The sequence below is a fragment of the Trachurus trachurus genome (assembly GCF_905171665.1).
Source record: "Trachurus trachurus genome assembly, chromosome: 22".
Taxonomy (NCBI): Eukaryota; Metazoa; Chordata; class Actinopteri; order Carangiformes; family Carangidae; genus Trachurus; species Trachurus trachurus.
Genome location: NC_139907.1, coordinates 6,276,290 through 6,287,306, shown reverse-complemented (window position 1 = coordinate 6,287,306; position 11,017 = coordinate 6,276,290).

The window sequence follows — 11,017 nt, the reverse complement described above, 5'->3', positions numbered from 1 at the left end:
CCTCGAGTCCCATTTGGCTGGATGGGTTTTTAGTAGTTTGTGCTACTCTGTGGTTGTTTTCCATGGGACAATTAAAGCAGATATCAGTGGAATGTTTTTGTTAATATAAGTCCTAAATAGTCCTATTTTCCGTCAGCAATCACTTACATGAAGTATTTCAGCCTAAACACGAGTCTCTCCGTCACTCTGCTCTGCTGTAACCCGAGGAGAAAATTTTCCTTGTGGGATACAAGTGTTATCCAATGAGGAGAGAGAACGGCATGAAGGGCTGTGTGTGCAGCCAAGGGATGCGCGTGAATGTGGTGACGTAGCACGAGGACCAATTGATGCCTGACAAGGGCGGGGGCTGCTAACTCATGGTGCGTTCAAAGAAACTCGTACTTTGTGTTTTTCCTTCCTGTGAAGTCATACCAGTTCGATCTGGTACGAGTTCACGGGTCAGAAGTTACGAGTGGCCGTTATAGGGAACTTTCACAGACAACAGGATGGTAAAAACACAAGCTACGGGTTACCTGGAACGCTACCAAGTCGTAGTTGTGACTTGAAGCTGTAACTTACGGTTTCAAAAGCCTGCCTTGAACGCAGCATTAGCCGAAACGGCCGTGAAGCTGATATCTGCTTTAAGATCACATTTCTCTTGCTGAAACATGTGAATGATAAGTTTTTGGGGGTTTCCGCCATATTTATCATTCATTAGCCTACATACAGTAAGAGGGACAGGACAGGACAAATCCCAGTTTGATCCAATGTCTTCCAAATGTCTCATGATATAGTGTATAATACACAATAAGATACCTCACAAGGAAACAACTAATTGCAACAGTGTCAATTAATCAACACTGGGTTTAGACGTGAGCCTTTTTGAGTTTAGTATGAGCTCAGACCCACAGTATAATCATGGTGCATCCCATTTACAAACATGGAAGTCAGAATAATGTATGATTAATAGACTATAACAAAACAAAAGTACAACAATGTCACACAGATTTTAAAATGTTTTCAAGTTGCCTACAAACTTACAAAAAAAAGCTTAACGTGCACCAAAACAAACGGGCCGTTAGCCGTTAGCCACTGCTAGCAATATGATTTTGATGACAATGTTATTTTTACACATACAAACAGATGAGGAAAATGTCTAGGGGGGTTCAAGATTAAAACTCAACTCAAAGTTTGTAAATTCTGACTTCTGAGTACAACTTGAACACACCATGTGAGTCAAACTCTTAATACCCACCACCAACATCCCAGAGTAATCAGCCCGCTTTCCTGCCTCGCCACATCTATTCGTATACAGTATGCTCACTCTGGACGACCTGCAGAAGGTTTGCCTTTGTTAGTTGTTGGGTCCTCTGGGGGTTAATGACCTAGAATCCGTCATCTTCTAATCCTCCTCGAGATGAAAAGAGACATTGTTTACATACATCTGCCTTCAAAGGGGAAGGAGCCCAAATTAGAAGCAGCAAGTCAAACAGTATGCAGATGAGGCAGCTGAATGGGCTGAATAGACGACTGCCAACTGGAGGCGCGCACGTCCCTCACCCTCCTCGCCCCTCGCCTTCATCTCTCAGTCGTGTCCTGTGGGTGAGGATGATTGGGGGCGGAGGGGGCAGAGGCAGGTGCTGTCACTACCTCCCCCCTCACACACACACACTTACACACATACACCCTCAGGCCTCTGCAGGGCTCCTCCATTGTAGTTCCTCTCCAAAAAAAAGAAAAGGGGGCAGCTGTTGCGTCTCGCACCCCCTCCAGTCAGTGTTTGCTGTCATGTGTGTGTTGGCATGTGCGTGTCTGCTTGTTTATCAGCGAGTGTGTGTGATTTATAAAGTTCATGTTTATATTCAACAGGCTGTTAGTGCGATGGGTTTTTTGCCTTCAGCTGTTTTGGTTCTGGTCGGGTTCACAATAATTGCTCATCGTCGTCTCATTTCTTACTCCTCTCCTCCGTCCTACGTCGCTGCCTCTTCGCTCCATACTTCACCTGTTAGTTTCTGCAAACTTCCTCTTCAAGTTCTGTCAATCAATTAGTTGTGAAGTGAAACAGGTAAAAAAGGAAATCTAATTCTTTCTGGGAACTAGATGAAACTTTATTGTCCTAACTTCATCCTATACGTTACTTACATTAATTCTGCATAATTTTGACAAGCCAACAGCAAGTTGATGGAGTTGACACCAGGAATAATACAGCTTCACATTGTTTTGTTTTTTTTACAGACAACTTCAAATGATTAAACTTCACAAAAAGACTAATTTAAATGTCCAAAGATATTTATATTTTAGTTTCACTATACTTCCTGATATTGTGTTAATTGCTTTCAGACATGCTTCATTGTGCCACCTCTGGTCCATTTGAAAATGTCAACACTTGAGTGAAATTTTGCATGTTGGATGATTGGATTTGTTTGCAGTATTCATGGTGATCCTTCTGTGACCAAACCAAATAGCTTTTCTTAGAGTCCCAAACAGTATTGTGTAGTACAAAGATAAAAAATAGATGCTAAACTCTGAAGAGTTGCAAGTATGTTTCTTTTTGTGACGCTAAACTAGCCTGCAGAGATCTAGATCAGTGAGTTAGTGAGTCTATATATGTTCAAAACAAAATAATGTGGCAACCTCATAGCTGCAATTTCCACTGTGCAAAGAACTCCAGCCAGGTTTGTCCAACCCAAGCCAGTTCAGGAAAAGCACAAACATCCAGCGTGTTATCGCTAACATGCTTGTGGTGTTGTACATTTTGTCTTTCTGGGTGAAATCGTTGAAAACAGAAGCTGGAAACAAGTTTGATACAGGAAATGAGCCACAACCGAAAACAATGAGCTAAAAGAGGCTAAAAATCTTCGTGGAGCTGCAGCACTGGTGGTAACTCTCTGTGGGACCGCGATAATCAGAAACCCCTTTGTTGCTATAAAAATATTGATTAGTGTAATTTAAATATTCATTGGCTTTGCACAATCTGCCTCAACTTAGAAAAAAAGGCCTCATTATTCCTTCCTCTGTCTCTTTCATCCCATCTCCCCCCCTCCCTCCCTCCCCTCTGTCTCTTCCCACTCTCTTGTCCTTTCAAAATAAAAAGCTTTGAGGGTAACAAGCGTGTCCACGGTTCAGATGAGCCCCTGGTGCCCCCCCCCCCCCTCTGACAGTCTGCCCCTTTGTCTCCACCCGGGGGCCCAGATGCCTCCGCTCGGCCCTGGAATGACCACATCGGCATCGTAGGAATGGCACCAGGAATTCTTTTGTGTTTCGGCCCCCGTTCAGCCTCATCCCTCCATCGCTCTGCTAATTTAATCAGCTCAGGGTAGAAAAACACACATAGCCTCGATAAGAACTCCATTGTTTGTCCCAAATGTGAGCAGACAGCTGATGAGGTAATAGTTACACGTCTGTGGGAATGTTTGAACCCCCCTGTGGCGACAAGTGTTTTGGCATTTCTCTCCATGATTTATTTGTATTTGCTACAGAAGTGTGGGATTACGATGCCAATTGTCCGTGGCTTCACGGTTCATTACGTTTTGATGACTTTATTACATGAGCAGCAGAAACTGAGCTTTTTATAACCGAGCTGCAAAGGCCGCACTCTGCGACACAGTTATGTGCTGCTGGCTGTGATTATATTTTAATACAGAAAAACATAATTTAATCACAGCATAAAAGTCCCTGACAGAGCGGCGTCATTGTGTTGAGTGTGTTTGGATGAACGCTGTCGTTTCTAGGACGTCAGCAGAGGCGATATGTGTCAAAACACCACCCGCCTCCCACAGCCACACAACCACGCCAGCGCTCGTCCGCCGCCGTCCTTCGTGATCGTCTGTGACAGCCTGATGGTCGACGTGTAAGTGAGCCTATAGGCCAACAATAGCTTTAAACGCAGGCTCACACACACAGCACGACAACAGCACTCAACTACAAACTAAGACGTGTGTATATTAATGTGAATGGTCCCCCCTTTTTTTTCTCTTTTCTTTTTTTTTTTTTGCTTTGTGATGAATTGATTTCCACCAGACGCCAGCCTTCACCGTGTGAAGTGATGAATGGGTGATTAACATGGCAGGGATATGGTGCAAATGAATTTCTGGTGACCCAGAAGGCAAGGGGTGTGTGGGAGTGTGTGTGTGTGTGTGAGGGGGCGTTAGTGTGGGAGGGCAGGGGACCACAGAGAGCAGCACCTGCATTATAGCATGATTTACATTTTTAACATTTATTGTTTTATTGATTGGACCAGAGCAGGTGCAGGTGCAGGGTCGGGGTCGGGGTCTGCTCCGGCCACAAAAACACTCCCCACACAAAATCAGCCTCTTTTATTTTCTCCCTCCCACTCTCTGATTGGATCAATCCCTGAATCCCTTTTATTATCCACTGCAGTTAAACCACAACGCTGTCACATCGCCGCCAAACGTGGAGCTGCAGTTGTTGGTTCATGTCTATCTTTGAGTCAAAGCTGGTTTCATATGGTGACCAGATTGCTGAAATGAAAACCAGCATCATTTCCAATTCAGTCGTCAATATATCATTAAAATATCCAATGTTTTTATCCATGAAATAAAAAGGCATGGATAATATATTGGTTTAATATATTTTACAGTTAGACTAGTATTAAACTTTATTTATATGGCACTCTTCCTAACTGACGTCATAAAAATGTAGGAAACACAAAAACACTCCAAATGAGCATTTAGTAAAAGTTGTGAAAGCAAAGAACATGTAGAAACAGTAATGGGGACAAAACAAAACACAAAATCAAATGGCACAAACCTTGACCTGCACGCCTCCGTCCACAGATCTCAGGTCCTGGTTAAAGAACGATTGACTTGTAAAAACATGTTTACACTCCTGCAGCACATTTTCAGTTTTAGTTTGACAGAGAAAAATGAAGCCAAGAAATTTAGATGCAACATTTGTACAGTGGTTTACTTTATAACTCTCGTCATGGAGCTAAATGTAAACGGTAAAACTGACAGTGATGCTTTAAACCACAGGCACAAATCAGTATTTGTTTTTATTTGATTTTCATTGCCAGAAGTCAAAGTTTCAGGCTTTGGAAAAACTTTTTTTTTTTTTTTTTTAACCATTGATTTGTTTATTTTTGTTGAGAGACTCATGCTGCACCACAACCTTGTGTTATTTGCATAATGCATATTCTTCATTCTTTATACATTTACTCTCCTTCCCCCTCCCTTTATTGCTGGTTTCTTCTGTTCTAGTTGTTACATGATGAGCTACAGAACAGATATTATTCCACACTGAGCTAACAAACAAATTCAGGTTTGAGAACTAGTGTGTTTTCTATGTGAATGTCTGAACAGGCTGCAGGCAGGGAACGAGAAGCATTTACCCCCCCACCCCCCTTCATTAACTACAGTGAAGGTGCCCTTGAGCAAGGTGCTTAACCCCCCACTGCTGCAGTGCATCTGCTCAGTGGTCAACAGCGGTACACAACTCTGGCCGCACTGGGCAGATGCCAGATGTAGGTGTTTGTGTATGAACGACTCTAATGAGCAACAACATTACAGAAGTCTTTTTATAGCTACACGGTTCTGGACAAGCTCATCAGCTCGCAAGAGCATGAAAACAAAATAATGATTGGAAAAAAAAGAAGAAGAAGAAAAAAAAAACCAGCCACGGCCTCTGAAGCATGTTTCTGTTGATGCTCGCAGCCGTTTCGCTCTCAGACCAACTCGTGGGAAGTTTTATGTTTATGCCGGAGTCAAAAATCTAATATTTCTAACATATCTCAACCCCTTCATATACAATGATACATGCTACACTGCATAGGCTACTTGTTATTCCTTTAAAAGACCTATTAGAGACTTTAAAGCATGTGAATTTGTTTTATTTTCAATATGGAAATTAGAGGATTTATGCCACTTTAATGTTTGTCAATGTCTATTAAGTTTAGAAGTGAATGTGAATTAGCATAGCTTAGCACAAAGACTGGAGTCAGAGGGAAACAGCTAGCCTGGTTCATCTACCAGCAAAATAACTCATATTATCCTGTTTTTTTTCATGTACGGTAGATACATTGCAGCACTGTAACTTTGTTGTCTGTATTTTCTGGTTTAAAAAAAAGAAAAAAGAAAAAAGAAAAAGAAGCAACCAATGAAACTAGAAACACAACACTATCTCACCTTATAGTTGATGATCCTAACATTTTAGCATGCAGTTAGCTATTTACACGCTCAGAATAAACAGTATTAGTGTCAGGTTTTCACTCAGTTTATCTGTTTTTTCCTGTTTTAAGATAGGTTGGTGTTAATTCTCTGTGAGTTTGTCAGCAACACTGGCAAAGTTACCTTGTATGTCACATTTTCCTCGACGTGGAGCCTGTTAACCTGGAATAAAAACTCATCATATCTGACTCTGCCTATTTTTAGAAACTGCAGTTGATGCAGTGTCCGCCCCGTGTTGCCTTGTTAGCCCTGGTCACTGTAATATTCTCCCTGCCCTGTCAAGACTTGGACTCAAACACTTCCTCACTGTGTCCTCTCTTTCCACTCTGCTGCTCTTGCTGACACAAACCCGGGGAAAGCTACACTGTGGGAGACGATTAATAGGGTTCAGGTGCTGTTCTCCGCCTCTCTTTGTCTCACCCCTTCTTTCGCCTCATGACCAGAACCCCGCCCTGCCAAGTTCAACAACATTGAACACGAGCGGCTTCACAGAATCGCTTCGTTCTTCAAGGTCAGAGGATGTAAAACTTTCAGCCCTGACGAATGATGAGCAGATTATCTAATGTGAATCTGCAGCTGAGATTTCATCAAATCAGTTGTAAAAGACAGAAGAACAAATGTTTGTATGAGTTGTTCTTGAACTTTCAGTATTCATTATTGTTTGTGTACTTCATTTTGAAGTGAAAAACAAATTCACAAGTGGAGGAAAACACCTGTTTGCTCTGACAGTTCAGTCCTTATCACAACAATTCTGCAAAACAACTGCCTGAGGATCTAAGCTATAAATCTCATCTGTAGCTCTAACAACAACAGGTCGGTGACAGCCAATCAGAAGAGAGGAGGCTCTGGGCCTCTCTTCTGATTGGCTGACTGTTTTTTAAGTGATCCAATAAAATAAAGCAGATGCGAGAATAAAACACTCAGAGAAACCGAAGCCTGCAAGTGTTGGATGTTGGGTCCAGGTTGTGGGCGGGGCTAAGTTGAGTGACTGCTTTGTTGTGACATCACAAAGTCACAGGAAGTCCTGACAGCTGATTTTAAGGCTCAGTTTCTGAATACAGGCTGTGTGCATTTCTCTGTGGACTGAGGCTTTGATACTTTCACAGTATTAATATAGAACCTAGAGCTGCTTTATAATCACACTACACATGGACATCTACCTTTATACTGTATGGAGCTTTAATACAAACATCTACCTTTATAGGCTACTGTATGGAGCTTTAACACAAACATCTACCTTTATACCGTATGGAAAACATCTACCTTTATAGAGTGTGGGAGCTTTAAAGCTTTGTGATCACCAACATCCCAAACAAAACTAATAATGACAAATTTAACACCAATTTGAGCATCTCAGAGAAGAACTAAATCTGACATGGAACAAATCCAGATGTCATTGACAAAACTAGGAAAAGGATTTCACATGTCTTGGTTTGATATCCATCTATTCACCACCAGCCACTCTCACTCCTCGTCGCTCCACCTCCACCCCCCACCTGCTGTCCTCCATCATAAATTCAGGAAGATTAATATTTCATCCGCCACTTCACTGGGCTCTCTGGCAGCATTAGGGAAGATGAGGAAGCACTGGTGGTGGTGGTGGTTGGAGGGGGGGGGGCACCTTGTGAGTCACGTGGTGTGGTGTGCAGATCCAGTCATCGCTCACGTGTTTTATTATGCTAACAACATGAGAGAGAAAGAGCGTGAGAGAGAGAGAGAGAGAGAGGGAGGACATTCTGCCTCCTCATTATGCTCATGGGGATTTTTAGAGAGCATGAGCTGTGTGAAAAAAGTTTCCTCAGACTAGAGACGGACTGACAAAACACTGTGACCAGGTAACCTCAGTCAAAGAGCTTTACCTCTGTGTGTGTCTGTGTGTGACGATGATGGAAAAGGGAAACACAGGTGAATACAGGCTCGAATAAAAACCTTGTTAAATGAATGGAAAAATGTGACAAATGCTTACGGGCGCGCTGCATGATACAATTAAACAGCTGCAGTTTTTCACAGTCGGTTTGACTCAGTCACTGAATGAAAATTTGCAAAACATTGTAATTCTCAAATCTATAATTAATTTCCTCTTTGCAGCATACATTTCTCTCTGCCCTCGCACATATACAGTAAAGGATACAAAAATCTCTAAATCAATCCAGTCATGCATTGCTTAATGTCGATAAAACACATGTTACTGTCATTGAGCAGCTCATTGGGTTTAGTTTTGCCTGCAGGTGCACAGACATGTGACAGTTCACTGTTTGTGTTGCTTTGGTCAGAAGGAAGAAGCATGCAGAAGTTTCACCAAGGAATAACAAGAAGTCAGGGGAGAGAGAAACAACTATTATTTACATGTGCAAAACAAACCTTTGTCATATCAGTAGTAGCTATTGACAAGAGCTGATGTGAAGACTTTTTTTGTGCCTTCAAATCTTGTAGGTGAACTGTAAACTGTATAGGTTGAATCATCAAAAAGATGTTTGTGTATGTGAACATTTACTTGCTGATATTTATGTTGGTCCCAAAATCCTATATAGGCTATATATCAGGCCCTAATAATGTTTTCTGACAGGTGAATAGAGAAGAACAGAGTTTAAAGTTTGACAGTGAGAACTGTAAATGAATGATGATTGGATTTACACTTTGTTTCGCACAGCAGAAGTTGCTGTTAACACTTCATCTCGTGTGTTTCTGTTCACAGTCTTTCCCCAAAAAGCTCCTTGCAGCTGCAGAACTGGTGATAATCATTTGCCCTTTCATGCTGCTCGCAGTCATTTGATTTAGTGTAAGAGTAAAGAGATGATAAGTGGTGCTTTCAGGCTCTTTGAACCTTCAGCTGAAGTAAAACATAACAGTTTGCAGACTGTATCAGGCTTTATTTTATACATGAAATGGCTGGTGATTAGAGGGGAGGCCTGTGTGGAGCCAGAGAGAAGCGGATTACTCTGTACAATTGAGTTAACCTGGAACATGAGAGCGAACTGTTGTGTTGAAGATGGAGAGACGAGGAGGAGGAGGAGGAGGAGGAGGAGGAGGAGGAGGAGGGGTGTGAAAGGCTACATTAAGGGTTTTTTTGTGTGTTGAACAGAAAGCAGCGAGAATCAATCTCTCCTCTGTGAGACGACAACAATAGAAGATAGAGTCGCTCATTTCATAATGAAGACGCCGGGGCCGGTTCTGACCGAGTGCCCTCCGGTGGGCCAAGAGTCAATTCTGCACTGATATTATTCAATGATAATGCGGGAGCTGTAATTAAATTTCTCAGCCCCAGTCCGAATTGTGATTTGTTACTATGGAAACGTCGACTCCTCATGAACCAGAGTGCCGTTCGTGTCACAGTTTTTTATGTTTTAATGAAGGCAATGTGGTCTGATAATTAGCAAGCAGTGATAAACAGCTCACTTCACAGGGTAAATGATGCTTCCATATTTCTTATCTAATTGCAGATATACACATATTACGCCCGAGTAAATGGATATGGATAGAGTTTAAATGATTAGCCTGCAGAATCAGATAATATCAGATTAATTTGTATTTATCTGTTGGTGGTTTTTACCGATGATAAAAGATAATTACAGCGCAGGCTTCATCAGTCATTCATCAGTAATGAGTTGACTTTCAGTGACGTCCTGAAGATACAGGATTTATATAGACGTTGAGTTTTCAGAGTAGATCTCATCAGAGGGGGATCCAACAGTTATTACATTAGTTATCAAAAGGATATCACATAAATTAGCTTAAATGGGATTTTCCCTAGTGTCAGAAACTGATAAAAAAAAAATCTTATGAGAGACATTTTTTTTGTATGTATTTAGGCTTAGTCTCAGCTTTGTCAAACTAGAGTCACCTCCTTTGTTTGAAAAGTCCTGATGTGTCTTGATGTAGAGTAGGCGTATTAATATCAGGTTCTGATTACTTCAAAACTGCCTTGCAGAAATAGTTAGAAATTTTGGAAAAAGTTAGACGAGAGGGTTCAAGACTGTAAAAAAAGAAAAGAAAAAGAAAGAAAATGTAAAATATGTAAAACTGTAGCTTGTAGACTGAAAACAGGAGGGAACAGTTTGTCAGACAGGAACTAAAATCTCCCACCAGCTCCTATAATAAACGTCAACACTCACAGCACTTGGAGTCTGAAGTCAAACTAGTCAGACATATAAACTCCTGAGAAACCACATGCTGATGTTTTTTTTTTTTTTTTTTTTTTTTTTTTACAGTGCAGCACTGGGAACTGTGTCAAAACACTCAGGCCTTAAATCACTTCAACAAACTGCTGTAAAAGTTCATTGTATAAAATCAGCAAAAGTGGAGTGTGTTGGTTCATTACCTCTGAATAATGAGGCCTCTGTGACACAGCTGACCCTGGACCTGGACAAACCTGCAGTGAGTGACACAACATAGATGATCAGACAGCGCCATCCAGTGGTGGAAAGACAATACTACGCTTTAAAAAAATATCTGACTTTCTTCTGTAATCTCAAATAAAACTTAAAAAATGCTTCATTGTTAGATAAGAAAGTAATGTTTGTTGCAAAAATAAATATAAGTGTTTTCCTTCCTTTTCGTCTTTTTCTTTGTCTGTCTTGCGTGTAGGACTCTTCCTTTCTTTCTTTCAGAACTTTCATTTAAAGCTTTCAACTTCCTCCTTTTTACCTCTTTATCTTCTCTTTCACTTTGCAAATGTCATTTTTCACCACTTTTATTCTCTCTTGTGCTCTTCACCCAATCTTTCTCTCTTTCACCTGACCTTCCCAGCGTGGTCCTGTTCCTCCTCCATTTCTCCTCCTATACATCAGTAGCACTCAAGCGTCTCCTCAGGCTGCAGAAAGACCAATTAATTAAAATCACTAATAACCCTTTCT